We start from the raw sequence: 25,549 nt of genomic DNA on the forward strand, positions 1-25,549 counted from the left end.
GATTTCTTCTCAGCTCCAATGACATGAGTCACAATTTTCTGTTACTTCCATCACTGTTAATGGAATTTGGAATCGTACACTAGTGGACCACAAATGCAGCATGATATTATTGGTGGAACACAATTTTACCGGGAAGGAATTTTGACAGTTTAAAGTTAGGCTGATATATGTAAATAACACTCTAAATAGCACTTGGACATTAGTGGTACCATTGGACTTCTTCCACTGTTTATTCTTTACTGACATAGTCAATGCATAGTTATTTCAGTCTCTCTGGAAGAGTCCCAAATGCAATGCCCATTCTCATTTGAGGAGGTGATACTCCTGGGATCATCTGGAGTAAAGCTGAACATACCAAAGCTTGATCCTTTTGAACTGATTCAGTTATACTTAACTAATACAATAAACAGGTATTAAAAGAAATTACGTTTTGATTCCCGGGGTTGATTTTTGTTGTTATCCAGGCCCTAGATTTTCGAAGCTCTCTTGGCGCTAAGATTGTCGTAAGTGCCATACATTAACATCGACTTACGACTATGGTAGCGCTAAGAAAGATTCGGAAATCTGGGATCCGGATGATATCCCAAAACTCTTGACTTGGTAGTAACTGATAGTACAAGGGCGAATAATGGCTTTGATCAGAAGAATGAAGTAGTTTCTCATCGAATTAATTTCAAGATGTTGTCATCTTTCGTACGAATTGATATTTCCATTTGGGGTCTGTAACGCCCAGATAGTTCTGACCCTGTGTCTGTCTTCAAGTGCAGAGTGTTGCGCCAGTGAGAAAATGCCCATGTGGAAACAAAGAATTTGAAAGTAGGACACAGAATTCAAAGTAGGCAATCAGTAGTACATCAGGGCTTCTATTTCCATACACCGAGGTTGACTTACCCAATGAGGATCGCTTAACAAAAGAAAAGATCTTCAGTGTTATTGCAAGTGCTTTGATATCTTATGGAGCCTTAAATGAGAGTTTTGACTATTAATACATCAATGCAGATGACTACTGCTAAAAGTGGCGAAAAACTCACTCACTCACTCACTCATTCAGCGCCCGTACTTCCCTCGAACTCGAAACTGTCCAGTTTCCCAACCTGCAGCAATCACAGTCCTACCACTAAACGTCCGTTTACCTACTACCATTCTCCACATCTCATTGCACCAATCTCTGACCTACAATTATTTTGGTCAACAATATTACACTAGATCTATCTTCTATTTTCATAAAACACTTTCCACTCCCACTTCCGCTTGCTGGAGCAAATTCCTTTCTTGGTCAGTTTTCCTGTACGAAACATTGTTGCATAGCTGACCAGTAATTTATAACATTGTTCTTTGTCTGACATAGAACGTTCCAGTATGTTATATTACCACGTCGCAAATGTGACCTGTTTTTCGAACACCAAATATATTATAATAATTCACACACACGCTCATAAAATCATCAGTGGAGAACGGTTTTCACAGAAATGTCCTGTCAGAGTAGTTTCCCTTGGCGTGACCTTCGCATTTCACAACGCTCCTTCAGCGAGTAAAATGTAAACAACTGGCGCATATTAGACTAGATCTAGATCTACATGTCCGTGTACATATAAAGGAACGGAAGTAGAAGTCATATATAGATTTGACGCATGCGTGCTTTTGTCCAGAGAGGCGGTGTCATGACAACGTTCAGACCTTCTGTGTCAGCCATTTTGAAAGATATCATTGGAGGTGTCCACAGTTCTATCGAACAAACTTCAACTCTGTCAGTGTGCACATCCTGAAGACATCCAGAACACTATGAATCCTACTACGGCAGGTACAAAAAGTTTTCGTGTTTTTTTTGTCTCCGATAAAGCAGCATATAAGTAGTATAATGCATGGTGTAAACCGTGTGCTATTGTGCTATTTCCGTGTCTGGCAGGAACCATATTCAGTTCTGGATGCGATTATAGAATACGTTCTCCACTTTATTATCTTGCTATTTTACCACCATGTTTACCTTAATCCACCTTATTACATCTGATAATCAAAGGGGGGTAGGGTTAGGGTTAGGGTTAGGGTTAGGTTAGGATGGCGAACGTGCTTCCCAATCTTTTGCTATTCAATGACCATGCTTTGCCCAACTTGCACAGTCTGTTTCACTATCCTACACCACGCTAATATGTACTGGGTAGTCCTATACCACTTTAATGTACTTTCCAACACTACACTCCTGTCAAAAACTATTATTCCATGCTCTGCCCCCTTCTGTTCACATCCACACTGTCCTGCTGTTCTGCTGCGATACTGCTACCCAAGCACATACTTGCCAAATCAATGCTACTATCTCAGAATGTTTCCTGCACCACATTACACATCGCTCCACTGTCCTACACTTCTCTACCATGTAGTCTCCGTGTAGGGTATTGATCATTCTCAGTTCTGGACGACAGTACCCTCTGTACTGTTCTACGCTCGTCTACTCTGTGCTTTCCGGTATTATCCCACTTGCGTTACTCTAGTCTTGTGTTACGCTTTTCTATATTGTTCCACTCTCTCCGTGAAAATTGAGCCAAAGAAACAGTAGAATAAGCGGCTACAATGGTTGCTGGTGTTATTCTATTGTTGAAGTGAAGCAGATAAGAATGGATAGTTGAGCAAGGACTAAGAGATGAGGGACTAAAATCGAAACTGAAATTCAACGTTTGTCTTTTTCTAACGTTTTCAAGCGGGGTTAATAAAGGAAGGAAGGTTAAGTTTTTCCCGTGAATACCTCATGAGCTTTTACTGATGATGTGAATATTTGTAAACACATTAGCTGTGTTAGGCCCCAAGTTAAAACATGACACGTGTTGTGGATGGTGTTCGCTTTATTCAGATGGTCATGTTGGGAGATATAGTCAAGAGATGTAGTTTTAACCCTGGCAAACGTATCACAGTCTAGTAGAAGTGGGTATGCATCATATTGATTTTATATGAATATCCAAGTAGCTTATCACAAAACGTTTGTGTTCTCTGATATCTAACGATTACATATGTAAATTATAATACTAATTTTTCACCTGTTACTATATCAATGGAAGCAATGCCCACAAATAACATAATAGATACATAACTGTCTTGTTACTCTCAGGAGTTATCCTACTAAAAGATAACACCTTATACCAAAACATTGTGATTAAAACAATGTTTACATATAGATCTAAATTAACATAGACATAACTCCACAAGTACCTTGGAATACCATTAGATAGTGTTTGCCACCCTAAATAACTACACCAAAACCTTTCATAAAATGGAAAATGTGTTATGTCTGAAAATACACCTGACCCATTTGTGAAATTAGGCAGTGTTTGCCTCATTAGCACGTGAAGACTGAGTCTGCCCGCAGTTCACGAACTTCATCATATAATATTATACCAATGTGGCTGATAAAACAAAAAAAAATCCCCACTCACTAAATCCAAACAAAACCGATGTAAATTACATATATAACCAACTGCTCGCATTGATTACCTAAACAGAAGTGAATATTTCTTAACCCCCTGGATGTCGAGGTTTTTTTCAGGCGCACATTTTCGTAAGGTTTGAAAAGTGAAAGTTGTGCGAGAATTGCGCTCGCGTGGTCCTGGATCTGCGTACGGCCATAAAGTTGCACAGAAATGTAGAATATTTAATATCCTATCATTTGGTAGAAATGAAAATGCGGTTACCTCAGGGGTTTGAGAAATAGACACTGCTAAAAGTTGTCCAAAACTTTTGTGTGTTGAAAAACAGTAAATTTCGCCGTTTCTTATCGTGCACCAATAATTGCACTCTGCTACGACTTTTTTAATTTGGCATCTTTACGGAAAGTGTGAGCGAGGAAAATACAGCTTGATATCTGACATAAGTGTATATGAAATGGGTGTATGTGCTAATGCATAACGTCACACTCACAAATTCAAAAATGACCTACAATAAATGTCAAAGATCGATTTTCTTCTAAGACGTCAAACTTCGACAGAGAGGTCATGCACGTATAAAGATAAGGGGGCATAACTCAGCTATGGTTTGTAATGTAATGTAACTTCGATCACATGGAGAGAATTTGCTGTGGATACCGACAGTATATTTTCGTTATGTTTTGTTCACAGTGAACCAAGCTATTCCAATACAAATTTCACCAATGTGAGAGGATACCTTTTGGTAGTTTCACAATTTGTAAGAAATGATGCAAGTGTACTACATCAAAAAGCAGGTAATAGCGATTTGGATGTCCCTATCCGATACATAATTTAGTTCTGAGATTCCCATATTCTCCTGTTTGTGTAGATGTATTTTTTATTAATTTTCCATCATTATTAACGGAGTAACAGCCACATTTTCAAATGTAATGAAATAACTGAAAATAATGCGACATTTTAGTTGACGTCACGGCATGTTTTGTGCATTTTGTGACGTCGGAAAAAGACGACTCTGGTTGCTGATTAGTATATATCTAACCTATTTTCCACTCAATGTGTAAAAGATCTCGGCTTCTGTGTTAGAATTCAACACTTTTTAGCCAAAATGAAAAATGAATGGTTTTATCACTGAAATAGTGTCCTGAATATATCAACAATTACACGGTTTTACTACATATCTTATTGTGAGCAGCACGCGCACCTGCCTAGCATCAATTTAGCGTAAATGAAAATTTCACAACCCGTGAATACGCATTGAGTATTCATTTAGGAAATAGACTTTTCTTCTCATGATTATGAAATCAATTCCCTTCATAAGTATGCAATGAAAGGTACAAAGAGATCTCTTTTTCAGTTAAGAAGTATTAGAAAATGGACGTAAGGCTTGTCCAAATTAAGACATGACCTGATATATATATTTTAAACAATTTTCGTCTAAATATTGTTTGAGTTAGACATTCTGCCATCAGATATATTTTAATCGAATTTGAATTCACTTTATTATCGTAAAAAAATGATAATGAATCATGAAACGTTTTGACAAACTCGCACCTGGTCACTTAATATTCATAATTGTTTTGTCTATAAAAACGACACAAACCAATACAATGAACAAGACAATTCCTTTAAATAGTAGTATGTGTGCCACTACATTTCATAAAATGTACAAATCGTTTTCATTAATATTATCCGTTTTACTTATAAGTTGGAATTAAACCTGTTCATTAACCTGTTCATATGAAACTGCAATATTTGTCCCAACGTATTGAGTATTGCACATGTTGCAGTAATGGCTACGTGTGATCTTCCAACACGTGTGTAGAAGCTTAAAATGTGGTATAGTACACTTACTGAGTCAATTTCCCATGTAAATATTATTCAAACAATCAAAAGCTTTCAAAGAATAAAAACGCATACCTTATATCCACATATGATATGGTGTTGAACATGGGTATATGTAGATACTGAAATCAGTTTCATGAAAAAATATCTGAACGATACGCAAAATATGCATCACAATACTTAAAAAGCAATCGGAATGGTATGGGTATTGTGTTTACTCTTGTTCAACCGAAGTTCACCTCAAAGAAATGGCCTAATATGTGCAACAATGTTGACGTGTGACATCACTACCGATGACCGATTTCTTTCAAAATGGTGACTTCGCTTAGAAGGGTACACAGGATTTTGCGACGACTTTTTGCTTGATTCAGGGATCTATTGTATATAAATGTGACATGTAAGTAATCGGAATTATTCTGACTATCTGTGTATTGTTATATGTTCTTATCGTTTACATTGTAAATGACGGAAGTAGCCAGAAATGCCGATAAGTACCGTTGTCGTTCTGCGTGATTTTGCGTCAGCCATGGCGTCACGCTGCACTAAAAGTTTGACAGTTTCTTATGAATTACTAAATGCTTTCATTGTATCTATTTTCAATTTGCTTTTTCTTGCTACGTTACTCTTCCCCTGAATATACTAAGCGTATTGAGCCATTGTAAGCAATGATTAGACGGCTGGATGTTGGAAAATTTCCGAAAATGCTACACAGTGTAAAATTGGATTTTTTCTTTGTTTACATTTCAGTCAAGTGCTGTCTTTCGAGCACAGCGTTCGTTTTCATACAAAGTATATTTCGTTTCGTTTTGTCTAGACAGTTGGTATTGGTGACAAAGACCATTTGTAATTTGATTCTAAGATGCTTGGGGAATTCAGTGATGCATTTGTCGCAGCTAACTATGAAGTATACATGATGTAATAGGCGTCTCAATACTGGCCTTCTCGAAACGTGATTTTGTGAAAACTATCCAATATGGCGGAAAGCGCACTTCGGCGTTCGTGTAAGTGTATTTTCGAAACCATCCCAACCGATTCTGGGTACATCTGTGTACATAGGTGACGTTTCAGAATTATCATTCCTTATTTACATGAAAACCTGACATCAGTGATCATTAATATGCTGTTTTTGAAATTCATTACTCCCGTTAATTATCCGATTTTCACATTTCAAAACATGCTCATTTTGTACAGTTTGAAAAATGGCGACATTTAAGATGAAGCCTACATTGAAAGGCTATTTTAAGCACTTTAGCATGGTCTGAGATAATAGTGGATGGTATCAAGAAACAGGGAATTTTCCTCAGAATTCAAAAGTGTGAAGTATTTATATATGCGTGGTATATTTAGTATATTTAGACTTCCAAGTGAGGTATGTATAGGAAGGACATATACGTCCCTGTGGCATCCAGGGGGTTAACACTGCCTGCATTACCAGATGAGGTTGAAACTAATGACTAAAATTAGATATTTCCTGCTTATATAGTTAATGAGCTTGTGAAAGAACTATAAAGTAATTAAAGACAAGATGAGATAGCAGTTTATTTAAGTGTCACATGATACATATCGGAAAAGTGTCACAGTTAATAAGTATACCACATGGCCCATGAGACTCTATCACAATTTGTATCACAGTTAAAATCAGGAATAAACATAACGCACATGTATGCAACACTGAAGTACCCGCATGAAGATTCCAAAATGAGTCTTTACTTCTGATCCACAATTACCCTAAACCCACACATTTAATAAGTTCGCTTCCCATTTATGAAATTCATTTTAACCACTTTACATATATATAACCAAATATCCACACACATAACACATGTTTAAAACCAGAAACATTTGCACAATGCTACCAACCTTCTATACATTTAATAATGCTTTATGTCATATGATTTTATTGTTTACGGTTAAACAAATAATTTAACGCCATTTATAGAAAATGATTGCAAAATAATTGTATATTAAAAAAATATGCCTTGAATGCTTGAAAATGTCACTGCCATAAAAGGTGCAGCTAAACATATAATAACATTTTCTGACATGATTATTTTTGTCAGTGTATTACTATTACTGTGATTGTGAGTATACCTTTTTAAATGCCGATCGTTGTTCAATAAATAATCATGGACTTGGATCTAGGGTAGAATAGTCCTTCAGCAACTCATGCTTGCCATAAAAGGCGACTATGCTTGTCTTATGATTCGACTAATGGGATCGGTTGGTCAGGCACGCTGACTTGGTTGATACGCCATCGGTTCCCAATTGCGCAGATCGATGCTCATGCTGTTGATTACTCGATTGTCTGATACAGACTCGATTATTTACAGACCGCCGCCATATAGTTGGAATATTGCGGAGTGCGGCGAAAAACACGACTCACTCTCTCACTCACCCCACTTTACGTGGAAGTTATCGAAGCGGTAGTAAAATGTTAATGGCGGGAGTAACTCTCATTAGTTTATGCTATGTGTGAGAGTAGCGCCCCTTGATCTTGGACACGACCCATCAAGTTAGCCGACTGACGCCCTACCTGATCATATTATATCATATCATATATGGAAACATTCTCAGTATCAATAGACCGGGAAGTTAAGAACTTTCACACATGCGCAGTGTAATCGGTAAAGCTGGCGTCATGACAACGCCTCCTTCCCTTTGTGTCAGCCATCTTGACAGACTGCTCTGGAAAGTATTTCACGACTTCTGCGGAAGGATTTAGACTTTGGGAGTTCGTGCTATCTGAAGAGTTGGAGAAAATTATGAATCGTGGTAGAGGAGGTAGGCATATGTGATAAGATAAAAGAGTTATAATTAGCCCCAGACTGTGGGTAACACAACACTGAAGCGGTCATTGTCGGCATTGACTCTGACGCTCGTCGTAAATCTTCACATTGAGGCTGAAAACGAATCACGCACACAAATAAACTATACAATTTTGGTACACCTACAGAATACCTGATGCCTAAGTCACCCTAACCCTAACGCAAACCATACAGACTGGCAAACATGTAGAGTGGCCATGAGGCCAAGAGTACAGTGACATTATGACATTATTGTTTGTTTGTTTGGAGCGCTGGCATGGAAAATAATTTGATATTTATATAGACACAATAGAACGTTGTGGATTTTGTTTACAAATATGGCTAGGCGTAAATCGCATTTGCGTTTTGGGTATTCAGCGTATGGCTTGATACATTACACTGTCATCTTTAGCAAATGTGGAAATCGGATAATTGCTCTGCGGATTGAATTTCAAACATAGCATATTCATTATAACCAATAGCAGGTTTGAAGCGTCGATAATAAAACTACAATCTAATAATCTAGAATACACAAACACGAACGTTGAAGCGAATTTTCTGACAAATAGGATAGTGTCAGTGTCTACAAAACCACGTTTCGTGAAAGTCGGTCATGAGATAAAAGTTTCGGCATGAAATGAAACGAAACGTTGGATGTGAAATGAAAACAAAGAGGAGTTAAAACTTAATACTGCGTATCAATTTATCAAATTTTCGAACATCCATTCTTCTATTTGCTGGATGCATTAAAAGAAGCCATGAATATGTATGGAACTGATGTTCAAATTAGATACAATTGAGTAATTTGATAAATTATTCAAACGGAATTGTCAATGTTTCCTTGCGTGACACCACGATTGACGCAAAGTCGATATCGGTAATTATCAGTATTTCTTACTTCTTCCCATAGTTACAGTGAAAACTATAAACCAAATACCTGGACGTGGAACATGAGAATTTTCTGATTACTTACATCACACATTTATTAACAAACGATTCCTGCATCAAGGAAAGGTCTCTTGCAAAATACTGCGTAACAACGGTAGTGAACACGCCATTTTGTGAAAAAATTGGTGACCGATTGTCATATGCCAACATTGTTGTGCATATTTGGTGACTTCTTTGCTGTGAACGTTTGAGTAAAGGTCCCACTCTGTTTCGTACAGTTTCAAAATTATCTTGCATATTTGCAATCATTTAGTTGATTTTTTACGCAATTAATTATATTCATAATACCTTGTTCAATATCATATCACAACTGGACGACAGTTCAAAGTTAGGTGAAGACTAAGGTTCCCTGCAGTTGACGTTTTCATTTTACAGTATTAAACCAATGTCTTTGCCAACACTAGGAATCCCCACTCACTCTATCCAAACAATATCCATGTACGCATACACACCTAAACAAATGCTCATACTGATTATCTACACTGACGTGAATATTTAATAAAACTGTACATTATCGAATGAACTTAATTCACCAACATTGGCTATTTCTGCAATAGTACCATATACCAAGTTATATGAAATAACTTTATTTTGTAACTTATATAATTAATGATCTTGTGAAAGAAGATAATATTTTATTTGAGTATCACATGATATACATATCTAAAATGTGTCAGTTAAAAGTACGCCATCTGGTAATATTATGGCCTATGAGACACTATCATAATTGTTAGTATCAAACAAAATCAAGAATAGGGATAATGGACATGTATGCAGCACCGAAGTATATGCATGGTTTGAGTACGATTCCGCCTAAGCCAAACATATAACCAGAACGTTACACACGAATGAAATTCATTTGAGACCCTGTACAAATATAGCCAAACATCCACACAACTGAAAGACTGTAAAAACCGCATACAATAGCACAATACTATGGACCTTCGGTATATTCAACAATGGTTTTATGACATATCATTTTATTATTTATTTACGTTTAAACAATGACACAATATAACACCATTTTATGCCCAGTGATTATAATATAAGAGAAAATATGCCTTGAAAATGTCTTTGCTTCACTAGGTGAAACTAAACTACCAACATTTGTGATCTAATTATAATTTTCCAATGTCTGCGTTCTCATTAACTGTAAAATATTATTGTGATTACTACTTGATAAATATTGAAATAGTTGTTATAAATAAACATGAGTATCAAACACTAGAAATACTCTCTCACGTCGAAGTTATCGACGCGGTAGTAAAATGTTAATGGCGGGAGTAATTCTCATTAGTTTATGCTATGTGTGAGAGTAGCGCTCCTTGATATTGGATACGACCCATCAGGTTACCCGACTGACGCCTTGGTATCGATAGACCGGGAAGTTAAGAACTTTCATACGAAAGCCTATTGCTGCCACTTTTGTAGCATAAGATATCTTTTTTCAAAGACAGTTCTCGTTACTTCAATTATTTACTCGTTGCTTCGAGTATTTTCTCGTTATTTCAATTATTTTCTCGTAACTTCGAGTATTTTCTCGTTATTTCAAATATTTTTTCGTTGCTTCGATTAATTTCCCGTTACTTCTAGAATTTTCTCGTTACTTCAAGTTTCTTTCAAAAACTTGAAATTTTGAGTATTTTCTCGTTGCTTCAAGTTTCTTTCGAAAACTTGAAATTTCGAATATTTTCTCGTTGCTTCAAGTTTCTTTCAAAAACTTGAAATTTCGAATATTTTTTCCTTACTTCAAGTTTCTTTCAAAAACTTGAAATTTCGAGTATTTTCTCGTTGCTTCAAGTTTCTTTCAAAAACTTGAAATTTCGAGTATTTTCTCGTTGACTTCAAGTTTCTTTCAAAAACTTGAAATTTCGAATATTTTCTCGTTGCTTCAAGTTTCTTTCAAAAACTTGAAATTTCGAGTATCTTCTTGTTACTTCAAGTTTCTTTCAAAAAATTGAAATTTCGAATATTTACTCGTTGCTTCAAGTTTCTTTCAAAAACTTGCAATTTCGAGTATTTTATCGTTGCCTCAAGTTACAGTCAAAAACTTGAAATTTCGAGTATTTTTATCGTTGCTTCAAGTTTCTTTAAAAAACTTGAAATTTCGAATATTTTCTCGTTGCTTCAAATTTCTTTCAAAAACTTGAAATTTCGAGTATTTTCTCGTTGCTTCGATTCCTTTTTCTTAATTTCTATGTTTAATGGAGGTAGCATGTATATTTTAGGAGATCTGCTCCGATCAAGATGACATCCTCATAGTCACAGCCTAAGTCACATGTCCATGAAACAGCAAAAAAATAAAATTCATATCTGAGTATAACCATCAAATGGCACATCTATGGATCGTGCTTGGTACGTGTGCCAAATTTCATGAAGCTAGCATGTATAGTTTAAGGAAATCTCCGAACAACATGACACCCTCATATCCACAGCCTAAGTCACATTTGGGAGGAAACCGCAAAAGGTTCATATCTGGGTTTAAACCCCAAATGGCAAACCTATCTATCATGCTTGATACGTGTTCCTAGTCTGATGAAGTTATCATGAATAATATAGGAAATATGCTTGGGACGGTATCGACCCCCCCAAAAGACAGACCACTTAAAACAACGCATTTTATGATTGGTTGCACAAGACTTAATTAAGCTGTGTCGTTGAAAATTGTGGTATGTGTCCTGATGAAAAAGACAACATTAGGTTTAGAAATGGTTATACGACCTCTGGCCATATGAAACTTTAAGTGTTATTGAAATTGTTCATTTAATATTTTCAAGAAAACTGCTTCGCCACATGTTGTATGTGGAGACTGGAAGCAAACCAATTCGTACTGATATTCATACCAAAATGGTTTGCTTTTTGAGCAAATTGACTTCAGTCAAATCCTCAGAGTTATCGAATATATGGTATCATTTCACAGTTAAGTCATATTTGCGGTTCACTCCAAAATGACAGACCTCCTGTAAGATAAATTCAGTTAGTACACTAGTTAGCTCAGCCATGCTCTCCACCCCTATTCCATTAATGAGTTCACTTGGAGTCAGTACATAGTATACAGTCTGTTCAATCTTGGAATTCAAGCAATACTCAATCATCAAAAGGATTTCATTTCACAATGTATGAAACTGAAGTTATTCCAGAACCTTATCTTAAATTAACCTTACAAAGTAGAATTTCACTGACAAAATTTAGGACAACAAATCATAGGTTACCAATGGAAACAGGGCGCAGTCTGAATGGTTTGATAGAAAGCCGACTTTGTAATCTTTGTAAACAAGCCATATGTGACGAATTCCATGTTTTACTAATATGCCCACCTCTTGTCGAACAACAGCGAATATCATTTTCAACAAAATATTTCTGTGTGAATCCCTCTACCTGTCCATGTATTTTTCTCATGAAATGTGATTATCAACCACTCACTCTCAAATTATCCAAATATATGACACTCTGTGCCTTTTCAAATGATATCAAATTCTGTTTGTTCTTCTACCAGTCACTACAGAGTATAGTAACAACACATTTCCATCTTTCTTAGTTTACTTGTAATTAGAGTGAAAAGTAGTCGAGAACTGAGTTGCTTGAGAAGCTGAGAATGTTCTCAAGCACTTTTAATATAAAAAGTCTTAATATAAAAATCATAATTCATTACATGAATTAAAACAAAGTATAGTTTCCATATCTGGGCACATGTTATTATTATCAGCTTAATTAAGCCTTATGCAAACAACCCTAAAGTGTGTTGTTTTAAGCGGTCTGTCTTTTGTGGGGTCTGCTTTATTGGAAGATACCGCGGTTGCAAGGGTGCGCATCCTCCCTATTGAACTGAAAGTTTGTTTTATGACCACTGAAATTCGGGTGGTGTAGGGTGTAGGGTGTAGCTTGTAGGGTGTGTGTGACTATGAGGATGTCATCTTGATCGGGACAGATCTCCTAAAATATACATGCTAGCTTCATCAAACTTAGAAATTGAGAAAAATAAAATCGAAGCAACGAGAAAACGAGTAAATATTCGAAATTTCAAGTTTTTGAAAGAAACTTGAAGCAAAGAGTAAATATTCGAAATTTCAAGTTTTTGACTGAAACTTGAACCGACGAGAAAATACTCGAAATTTCAAGTTTTTGAAAGAAACTTGAAGTAACGAGAAAATATTCGAAATTTCAAGTTTTTGACTGAAAATTCTCGAAGTAACGAAAAATTAATCGAAGCAATGAAAAAATATTTGAAATAACGAGAACTGTCTTTGAAAAAAATATTTTGTGCTACAAAAGTGGCAGCATTAGGCTTTCGTACTTTCACACATGCGCAGTATGATCGGTAAAGCTGGCGTCATGACAACGCTTCCTTCCCTTTGTGTCAGCCATCTTGACAGACTGCTCTGGAAAATATTTCACGAGTTTTGGGAAACTATAAAGACTTTTGGACTTCGTTCTAGCTGAAGAGTTGGAAAAAATTATGAATCTCGGTAGAGGAGGTAGGCATATTTGATAAGATAAAAGGGTCATAATTAGCCCCAAACTGTGGGTAAGACAACCCGTCGACAGAAGCGGTCTTTGTCGGCATTCTCACTGACACTCCTTAAATCTTCACGTTGAAGCTGAAAAAAAATTACGCATATAAATAAACTATACAGTTTTGGTACACCTACAGAATACCGGATGCCTAGTGTCACGTTAACCTAATCCTAACCCTAAACCCAAAAGTAAACTCTATGATGTTACAAAAAGATACATTCCACTGTCATCATTAGCAAATGAGGAAATCGGATAATTACTCTGAGGATTGTATTTCAAACAGCATAAACATTATGACTGATGTCTGTTTTTCATCAAATCAGCAACAGCAATATTGAAACGTCGTTGATAAACTAGAACCTAACACATACATTTATAGACAGTGAACAAGTGTCACATGCCACAAAGAACAACTTCAGACAAAGTCATTGTAATATATTCAGTCAGACACTGGGGCCAGCAGGTTGGGCACTTCTGTCTGACCATTGGCAAATCTGCCAGATTTATCAGAGGGTCAGATTCGTGAACACTGTGAACATTTTGGGTGTAAAGTGAAAACAAACAAGAGCTCTGTGTATCAATTTATCAAACACCCATTCTTATATTTTTGCATGCATTGAAGGCCCAGGAAGCCTAGAATATGTATGGAATTTATGTTCAAATTAAATGCAAATCAGTAATTTGCTAAATTGATAAATTATTCAAAAGAAATTGTCAATGTTTCCTTGCTGTGTGACGCCTTGACTGACGCAAAGTCGACATCAGTAATTGTCAGTATGTCTGACTTCTTCTCTTAGTTACAATGAAAACTATAAAACCAAATCAATAGACGTAGAACAGTCACATCCTGTTTCTTACAGTTTCTTGCATAGCTGCAATCATTTACATGATGTTTCCTACGACTAATTATGTTCATAATATCTTGTTCAATAGTTCAATAAAATATTGCAACTGGAGGACAGCTCAAAGTTAGGTGAAGACTAAGGTTGCCTGCCAACACACAAAATCCCCAACCACTCTATCCAAACAAAATTCATGTACGTATACACACATAACCAACTGCTCATACTGATTATCTAAACTGACGTGAATATCTATTAAAACTGTCTACATTACCAGTTGAACCTGAACTTAATTCATTCAACATTGGATATTTCTGCAATATTACCATGTACCAAGTTATGAAATAACTTTATTTTGCAAGTTATGCAATTAATGATCTTGTGAAAGAACTATTAAAGGTAAGATAATATTTTATTTAAGTGTCACATGATTATACATATTTAAAGTGTGTCACAGTTAAAAGTATGCCATCTGGTCATATTATGGCCTAAGAGACACTATCGCAATGTGTACCAGATAAAATCATGAATATGGTTAAAGCAAATGTATGCAGCACTGGAGTATGTGCATGGTTTAAGTACGATCCCGCCTGATTCTAAAATGAGTCCAAAATGAGTCTTTACTTTTGATCCACAGTGACCCTTAACCCAAACATATAACAAGCATATAATTTCACACGAGGGTAATTCATTTGAACCCCTTTACAAATATAACCAAATACCCACATAACTGACAGCCTCTTAAAACCGCATACAATAGCACAACACTATCGACCTTCGGAATATTCAGTTATGGTTTTATGACATATTTTATTTTTGTTTTCACATTTAAACAATGAAACAATAAAACAACATTTCATATCCATAAATAAACAGAACCAAACATAAAGACCCGCTTACACAGAAGTTACCGAAGCGGTATGTAAATGTTTATGACGGGTTGTAACTCTCACTAGTTTATGCTTGGGATGAGAGTAGCGCCCCTTTAATATTGGATACAACTAAATTTATGTCAAGTTACCTTATAAACCCGATTGACGTCTTACTTGATTCTATATTGAAATTTAAACATTCTCGATATCGATGGGCGGAAGGTAAGTCATGTAGGAAATTCACACATGCGCAGTGAGCGATAAAGCTGGCGTCATGACAACGTCTCTTTTCCCAGTGTCAGCCATTTTGACAGATTGCATTCGAAAATATTTCACGAGTTTTGCGAAACGATTACAACTTTGGGAATCCGTGGTAGCTGAAGAGTTGGAGAAAATAATGAATCTTGGTAATGGAGGTAGGCATATATGATAAGTAAAAGCGTTTTAATTAACCTCAGACTGTAATGGTAAACTTCGACAGACGAGATTATTGTCGGCATGCACACTGTCCATCCTCTTCAATGTTTATGAAGTAAAAAAAAAAAATATCACGCACATCACGTTTCGTGAAGGGTGGTCAGATGAAAGGAAAGGAAATATGTAGGATATGAAATAAAACAAAGAATGTTTCTAATTACGTATATCACACATTTATGAACAAATGATCCCTGCTTCATGGAAAGGTCTCTCGCCAAGGCCAGTGAACCCGTCATTTTCTGAGAAAGTGACCGGTTATGATGTCATACGTCAACGTTGTGCATATTTGGTGATTTCTTTGAGGTGAAGGTCGGAGTAAAGATTCCACCCTGTTGCTTACAGTTTCAATTTTATCTTGCAAATTTTGCAATGTTTTACGTGATTTTTCACAACTAGTTATGTACATATTACCTTCATTACCTTGTTCAGTATTCAATATCATATCACAACTGGACGACAGTATTTTTATCCTTTGATAGTGTCTGTTCGGTAGAACAATGTTTACGTCAGAAGTTGACACATTTGATTATTCTTATCTCTTAAACAAGTACTAGAAGATGAAACGTTAGCGTAACTGTAAAATTTACATAGTTCGTATCATGTGAAATATGCACTATTGTAATTTGAACTCCAACTCTGTGATTTCCCTCATTATCCCACTCTTGTCTGTTTTATGTTACCCTTCTCTGTACTGTTCCTCACTCTCCTACTCTGTGATTTCCCTCATTATCCCACTCTTGTCTGTTTTATGTTACCCTTCCCTTGCACACTCTCCTGCTCTGTGATTTGCCTCATTGTCCCACTCTTGTCTGTTTTATGTTACCCTTCCCTGTACTGTTCCACCCTCTCCTACTCTGTGATTTCCCTCATTATCCCACTCTTGTCTGTTTAATGTTGCCCTTCTCTGAACTGTTCCACACTCTCCTACTCTGTGATTTCCCTCATTATCCCACTCTTGTCTGTTTTATGTTACCCTTCTCTGTACTGTTCCTCACTCTCCTACTCTGTGATTTCCCTCATTATCCCACTCTTGTCTGTTTTATGTTACCCTTCCCTTCCACACTCTCCTGCTCTGTGATTTGCCTCATTATCCCACTCTTGTCTGTTTTATGTTACCCTTCCCTTCCACACTCTCCTGCTCTGTGATTTGCCTCATTATCCCACTCTTGTCTGTTTTATGTTACCCTTCCCTGTACTGTTCCACCCTCTCCTACTCTGTGATTTCCCTCATTATCCCACTCTTGTCTGTTTAATGTTGCCCTTCTCTGAACTGTTCCACACTCTCCTACTCTGTGATTTCCCTCATTATCCCACTCTTGTCTGTTTTATCTTACCCTTCCCTGGACTGTTCCCCACTCTCCTACTCGTGATTTGCCTCATTATCCCACTCTTGTCTGTTTTATGTTACCCTTCCCTGTACTGTTCCTCCCTCTCCTACTCTGTGATTTCCCTCATTATCCCACTCTTGTCTGTTTCATGTTATCCTTCTCTGAACTGTTCCACACTCTCCTACTCTGTGATTTCCCTATTATCCCACTCTCGTCTGTTTAATGTTGCCCTTCCCTGAACTGTTCCACACTCTCCTACTGTGTGATTTGCCTCATTATCCCACTCTTGTCTGTTTTATGTTATCCTTCTCTGTACTGTTCCACTCTCTCCTACTCTGTGATTTCCCTCATAATCACCTCTCGTATGTTTACCATTCTCTGTACTGTTCTACGCTCTCTACATGCTTTCCTTTATTGCCACACTCACGTACACATATAATTGTACTGTCTTATTCTCTCCCTACTGTTCTCCCAGCTAACCTTCTCTGCCTTGTTTCATATTAACTACTTCCTTACTAATCCGCACTTGTACTAATGTACCAGCTTCTCACTCGAACCTCATGCCTCACAAACTACAAAATGTTCAACATCTCATCATAGAAAATTAAGTTGCATTTGTTATTTTGATAACAGCGTGTTAAACTATATTGCTGAAATATTGTTTAAGGTAAAACCCAACTCAATCGCTCATTTCAAACTATTCAACATTTAGCAATTAATATGTTGGATCAGTCTTTGTTCCCTTTCCCAGTCTCTTACCCAAATAGTAAAGAATATCATGTGGAAATATGTCACTCTACGTTTTTGTCAGTGAATCCCACATTACCCAACTCTTGTATGTTCTAGCGATGTTGCATGGTGGATTCCTGCAGTTCTGACAGAATGTGCTTGTAATTGAACTACGTGACTTGTTTCTTAGCTGTCTCTACATGGTAAAATATCTCTTTGCAGCATAAGTAGAAGTCGAATTTTGCATTAGCGAACAAGATTGTAAGGGGATTACCACAGGGGCTCACTTGCTTAACTCCAGACTTGTATTTGACAAAACAGGGTTGTATATATGAGTCACACCTGACCTAATAGCTAGTTCATGCGTGTTATCATTTCCATGGCTGGAAGAGGACGTATGTGGGCTCTGAACACGGAGATCTACACTTGTATTGGTACACATACTGTTACATTGATGTTGGTTAGTTTGAACCCAATGTGTTACACTGGCAATACTGTTGCAATATACTGACAGCATACAGTATCTCTACTGAGACTTTTATTTTCTCACACAAAAGATCAGAAATGCTTGCGAGGTCTCTGAGGGAAAGAACGCAAAAGTGGAACATATTATTTTAAGTGAATGAGTAATTAGTACGTGAACCTTTCTCTCAACCAACTGGCATACCACAAAGAAGGACGGTTATCACATAAATGTCCCAAAGTGGGTGAACGATAAAAGGTGATTTTTCAGCCGCAGCAACTGCGCCACGAACGGCAATAACGTAGAGACCAAACAAAGCCCACAATGACACACAAGTCAACCATAGTGACCAGAGTCCCATTCCACTTAGTGATCGTGGCGCTAAGGTATTCGTAGCTCCCATACTGAACTAAGGCTGCAACGAATACACTATGTGGCGAATATAATATTGTAGTTAAGCGATTGATGCACATATGTAACCCCTGTGTTGACCATTAATTTGTTGTAGTACTAACTATGATATGACATGACACTCAGATTTGGTTTGCAGTACACCAATAGTTGTAGTCCACAGTACCATGTGCAGCCATTGCAAACTAACTTAATATAACTTGCACTACTGCCAGGCTACTACACATTCCCAGAAACACAGGGACTAAGAAATGAGTATGGTTTTATTTTACTCACACAGTATCCTAGGTACATCACATGTAACTTTCGACACAAGTTTCGAGTATGTAAATGAAAGTAATCATTGCACTATTCTCAATACTTTTAACTTACACTCTTTCATACCGCCCATGACCTCTACCTGTCTCAAACTGACCGCCGCCATATAGCTGGACTATTGCTAAGTGCGGCTTTAAACAACAAGCCAACCAACCCGGCCTTATCCACTGCTGATCCCGCATTTTAAGCACAGAACAGAACAATTTGTTTCTTTTGCAAGAATGTTCAACAGTATGAAGCTGAAATATGTCAAACACGTCACAAAGCCAGTCTCCAAACACATTTCTTTCTTCATTGCAAGTAATTTCACAACCCGTGACTTCTATCTCACTCTGAACCCTCTAGTAACCATTGTATCACCAGTAACAGTTCTCCTGAATTAGCCGAATAAGCATATGAGATGTCAGCAAATATTTCCATAGTTTCACAAATAGATACCTTTTCATAATTTGTTTTGTTGTCCAATCCCAATTTCGTAGAAAAGTTGGTACTTCCTATTTTGGTCATCTTGACGTGCCCATGGTGCCAAAAACGGTGTGAAGCCTGTCCATCTCCATTCAGCAGTAGGTAGCTTTAATTTATATATATGTGAAGGATTACTTTTCATTCTTCATTAGTCCCTTAAATGAGCAGACGTAATTATTTTAATGGAATAAATGGATGTTGTGCCATATGAATAAATAAACTTTTGTATGTATCACCAGTGATACAGTGCGACAGGCTATGTTTTTTGTGTATCGCCAATGATACATTCTGGATATTTGATGAACCCAGGATTTATTTGCTTATGTGATATGTCTTTCAATACTCATTTACAGTAATAAAATGTTATTTAATGAATTGATACAGAAAAAAATTGTACAAGGAAATCATTTATTAGTCTTTTCTACAGAGAATGGAGAATATCCTATAAGGTGAACTAAGTAAGAGCAACTTTGAAACATCCTCTGGCGAGAATGTTCCAACATCTGAATGTGAGTCTGCAGATGAGGTAGATGTCACCCCGAAGAAGAACAGAAAGGTTGTGAAGAACCGTAAGCTTCATACTACACTGGCATTGGCTACTGGTGATTCATCTGACAATGAAGACCTTCCGTTAGCTAAGATAAGGAGGACTCTGACTCTAATGGTGACATCACAATTGCTAATCATCAGGAGCGATACAAAGCAGCACAGGAACAGAAGGCAGCAGAGGGAGATGAATTCTTTCCTCCAGACTCTACCTTTAAAGGAAGTGTTCAAGAACCACCAAGAGATGGACGTGTCAAGGAACCCATTGAATATTTTACTGATATGATCACTGATACAATGACAATCTCGTGCTTCAAACCAACCAATCTTTACTCGTTACAGGAAGAGCGGAACTCTGTCAATACAACAACAAGAGATATTTCCATGCTGATTGGAATATATCTGCGTATGGGTATAGTCGTTGCCCATTCAGTGCATTTCCTCCCTTCATATGACAGATAACAATAGTGTCAGAGCGTGCGAAGCTGTGAAGTTGCGTCCTTGGCTGGGCGGCTTAAAAGAGAGATGTAAAGAGATCCCACAAAGGGATCCCTTTCAAAAGGAAGTCTTCTGTAAAACAGCTTGGCATGACTGGTGAGGTGGTCATGCGTGTGACTCAGCTGTTAGTAACGATGTCAACTACAAGGTCTTTGCAGACAACATGTTCACTTCTCTCGATTTGGTTCACAAGCTCAACAAGAGGGGGGATCCTTTACGCTGGGACAGTGAGGATGAACAGATGTTATGTATTTTAAATGCAAGGAGTATGCATGCTTCGTCAAAGAGAGGAACTGTTTTGCACAGGTCCACTTGTGCAAGTAAATTGACTGCCTCTAATCGACCCAAACACCCTGTTTCAGTGTTCTATGACTCTTTCAAGTCATCCGGAGAACTTGTTTGTGTTTTTAGGTCTATCGTTTATCACGTGAAGTGATTTACAGTTCGTCTTTCACCCAAACATTTGCTGGATGTTTTCTTTTTCAAACTGCTTAGTGTTTCAAGAGTGAAAATGTTTGTGTTCATTCCACAACAAATGATAACATTATAAACAAAACCAATCTTTTTACCAGTGTTTTTGTTGTTATTTAATAGGTGTGACATTTAAAGCTATGTTCCACTATGTTTCACAGGTGATACACCATTTGCTCTAAACGCAAATACCCATTCTATCACAGGTCCTACAAAATATCGTAAACAATTGAGCACACCTTGGAAATCGACACGTCCTTGTCTTAGTTAGATCAAAATTGTACCAAATAAAGTGTCTAATAATTTTTCGATAACTTGAAGTAGTGTTGGTTTGTTGAGGGTAAATATTCCTGGCGCTATTTTAATTCCTTACTTGGTGGATTATTCAATCGCACATAAACTTCATTGTTCAAGATAGGTAACTCTTGTTCCATGTCAAACCAGAGTAGCTTCCCCACGAATGACCTTAGCATTGCCTCAAAATGTTCATTCCCAGCTTAGTCGAAATAGATGAAAAAGTTTGTAGGTATATCTGTCTATGTTTACAATGCAAAGTAGATGTGCTGAGCAAGGCATGACGTCGACGCATGCGTAGTTTATCTACAGTTGCGGCGTCATGACAACAGTTAGCTCTTCCTCTGTCAGCCATTTTGACAGCTATCAGTGGAAATATTCGCAGTGTTTTTGTCGTGCCAAATACAACTCAAAGCGTTCACACTAGCTAAAGAGATGAAGAAAACTATGAATCCTACGGCGGCAGGTACTGGAAATTTCATATTTTACTAGTGATAAAGCAGCAGGTGATTGTTTTAATGTGTTTACAATTCAGTCCACGAAATACTGATTCGCCAATGTTCATTCTCAGTGTCTCAATGTTCGGCACATATCAAAATATTGGTAAGAGCTCCGCCACTCCTGCTTGAAATGTATTCTAGTTCTTAATACTATTTCAAGGGTATAAAGTTTAGGGTTAGGTTTAGGCCATTTATGAAAAAAGATCTATTTTTACGCATAGAAAGATATTAGAAGGGGTTGCGGTCAGAAATCTTTTCAAAAGCTTTGTTTGTACAGAGTTGATCAAAATGTATTCGGATACTTGAAATGAAATTATGTGCGTAGAGGAGAGGTGACCTGAAATTTGCCTGTCCAATTTAATACACCAGTTACATCAAGTATATTTCATAGTTATCTGCGAGAAATGCATCACTGAATTCCCCAAAGATTTTAGAAGCAAACTGCATCTGGTTTTTGTCACTAGATAAAATGAAACGAAAGATATTTGCTCGAAAGACTAGGTTGTTTCAAATGTAAACAAAGAAATATTTCGATTTTACACTGCGTAGCATTTTCGGAAATTTTCCGACATCCAGCCGCCTATTCATTGTTTTGAATGGCTCAATACCTTTAGGTTATGCATGGAAAAAATATCGTAGCAAGATTTAGGAAATCAAAAACAGATGCAATGCAATGATTTGATAATTCAAATGAAATTGTCACTGTTTACGCACAGCGTGACGCCACGATAGACGCAAAATCACGCTGAATGACAACGGTAATATATCATCATTTCTGTCATCTCCTCTTACTTACAATGAACACGATAACAACATATAACAATTACACAGATAGTCAAAATCATTCTGATTACTTACATCTCAAATTTATGTACAAATGATCCGTGAATCAATGGAAGAGTCTTCGCTATCCCGAGTACCCTTGTCAGCAAAGCCGCCATGTGGTAAGAATCGGTCAGCGGTGGTGATGCCATACGTCAACATTAGTGTAGATCTACATATTTCTTTGAGATGAAGGTCGGCTGAACAAGAGTAAACACAATCGCCCTATCCTTCCGATTACACTTTCATTGACCTAATGTTAAGCACAGCAGAGTTATGCCCCCTCATCGTTATACGTGCATGACCTTTGTCGACTTTTGACGTCATAGCAAATAAAAAATCATTTTTGACATTTATTACGGGTCATTTTTTATGTTGAGTGCATGAAGTTTTGCATAAGCACATAAACCCATTTCATATACACTTAAGCTTATGATTCCTTTTATAAAATGTTCAAACAACGATGTAAAGAAATATACCAACAGGAATGATTCCATGACGTCCGTTCTTCAAGTAGTATTAGCTATTATGCAGAATTTAAATCCATTAACAAACCTGAATTATACTTATCGTCTCTAAAATCTATCCATCTACGAAGAGTTCTAACTATGTTCCGATGTAATGGCTACGATTTTAAGATAAAAGCTGCAAGGCTTTCTAAACGTCCGTGTGATCAAATTACCACCTGTGATCACTGTAACCTCACAGACGATGAATACCATATACTTCTAGAATGCCCTCAATATTCATATTTAAGATATAAATACCTACCCCTCTATCTATTCAGACAACCGTCAAAAGAAAAGTTTACTGTTTTAGCAACGAATGACGTGCAACTACTGTACATTATAGCACTATTACTATACTATATAAATCGCAATAGATCACATGGTAGCGCTCTCACTGTGTACATTTCAATATATTTACATTGTACTGTTGGCCTTCGGGCCATATATACTAATAAACTCTGTCTGTCTGTCATATACACTTACGTCGTTGAGATATCAGGCTGTATCTTCTTTGCTTGCACATTCCCAAAAAAATGTCAAATGAAAAAAAAAATAGTAGCAGAGTACTTTTATCAGGGCACGATATAAACTGGGTTTTTTAACACATGACAAAGCTGTGGACAACATTTTGCAGTGTCTGTTTCTCAAACCGCTGAGATAGTTGCACTTATATTTTGATATTCTACATTTTTGTTATACTTTTATTTGTAATTTAGTGGTACGCAGATTCAGGACCTGGTGAGTGCAATTCTTGCACAAGGTTCATTTTTCAAAACTTATGAAAATGTGCGCCTGAAATATACTGGGCATCCAGGGGGTTAAAGGAAACTATTCTTTTTTACAGTACCGGTGACTCGTTTGCCACCTGGGCTACCAACGATGGTGATGGGAGATGGGACCAGATGTCTTATCGACAACAGCACTATCTGGATACCAGCTGGTAATCTTGTTCACCTCCAAGCTGGTTACCCTGCAGTCCGGGCACTCCCTTACAGCCGACCCAGGGTGACGATGCCTGTCTGCCAGCTGCCTGTCAGCCTGCCCAGTTCAGAGCTTGACTTACAGCTGATGAGACCAGAGGTATTTTATTGGTTTGAAATTGTGAGAAAGACAAAAAAGACATATGTTCATTGTCAATATAAGTATGATACATGTCCAGTCCTTCCCAAGTTTATTTTGTCTATATCCCATGTAAGAACGCATGCCATGCAAGCTAATGAAGAAAAGCAAATACCTGCAAAGTTGTTCGCCCTACATGATAGGCAGTACAATTATAATAGCAGTCTAAAATACAACAGTTGTGACATCAGCAAAACAGTCAGTGATAATATTCACCTTGCAACCACAGATACAACATTCGAGATATTCTTACATTTGCTTTCCTATAATGAAACAAAGAAGTGATACAATGAATGTATCGCCCATTAGGCCTTCTCCTGTGCTCTGTCCCCACTTGACCTGCCCGGCCCAGGTCCTCATCCCCAGTCTGTCCATGTTGCAACCCCTGCCACACCTACAACAAGCAACACCAAACCAAATGTCCAACAAAATCTCAAGCCTGAGCTCAAGCCCTGCAAACACAAGCCCCCACCTTACAGGCCAAAACCTCAGCCAAAGCCTCGCATTCTTAAAGAGAAAGTTTGCAAGCCTCACCCAGAGAGCAAGCCCTACTTTGTGCCTCAGCCTCTTGGACCTAAGCACATCAAACCCCAGAGCAGAACCCTGGGGAACCGTATCTCTAAGCCCTTGGGTGATCATGGTATCATTAAGCCCTCAACTAAGCATAGTTTTGGTGAACAGCTAAAGACTGCTGATCGTGCTTACTTAAAACCAAAGTCTGTCTTGCCCAGTACAGGTTGCAAGACTTTGCCTGTCCCTGTTGAGAACGTAAAGGATAAGGTTGTTTCAGAATCAGAGAGTACTAAGTCAGGGGATGTCACTGTTGCTAAAGTAAGTGTAAATCCAGACAAGACAGTTGCCAGAGCAGAACCCAACTCTGATGATGAATATGATGTGGAATATCTGTATCTTACTAAACTTATTTTAAGGAAAAAGAGGAAACCCACTTCTGAGCCAAACACTGAGCCCCAGCCCTCACGCAAGAGGAAGTGCCCAGATGACAACACCGAGGTGCCCCAAGCTGTGAAACAGGCAAGACTGGAGGAGCCCCAGGACACTCTGGAGGACCTGGAAGCTCTCCTGGCTGAGTACAGCACCAGTCTCTCCTCGGGCACCAGGGACTTCTTCTAAACGCAGTAAGGTGCAGGGGACAGGTAAGTATGTATAAGTGAAAAGTTAGGTGGATATTTATTCATGATCTTCAAGATGTCTTATTGTGTTGAGGCTTGACACTGTGGCTTTGAGTGATATTTCTGACTGGGCTGACATGTTGAATCAGTCACATTATTTTGTGATAAAAATGGGTGGGAATATACCCGGAGCTAACTGAAATACTTGTAGTTGTTTTTGTTTATGGGTTATGCTT

The 25,549-nt window shown here is 37.5% G+C and overlaps 1 pseudogene; it reads left to right on the forward strand.

Annotated features, from left to right (window-relative positions):
• The first annotated feature begins 1,631 nt into the window (after positions 1 to 1,631).
• On the forward strand, positions 1,632 to 25,339 carry LOC137256271 (uncharacterized; annotated as a pseudogene).
• Positions 25,340 to 25,549: the final 210 nt, after the last annotated feature.

This window comes from Haliotis asinina, chromosome 11, assembly GCF_037392515.1.
Source record: "Haliotis asinina isolate JCU_RB_2024 chromosome 11, JCU_Hal_asi_v2, whole genome shotgun sequence".
Classification (NCBI taxonomy): Eukaryota; Metazoa; Mollusca; class Gastropoda; order Lepetellida; family Haliotidae; genus Haliotis; species Haliotis asinina.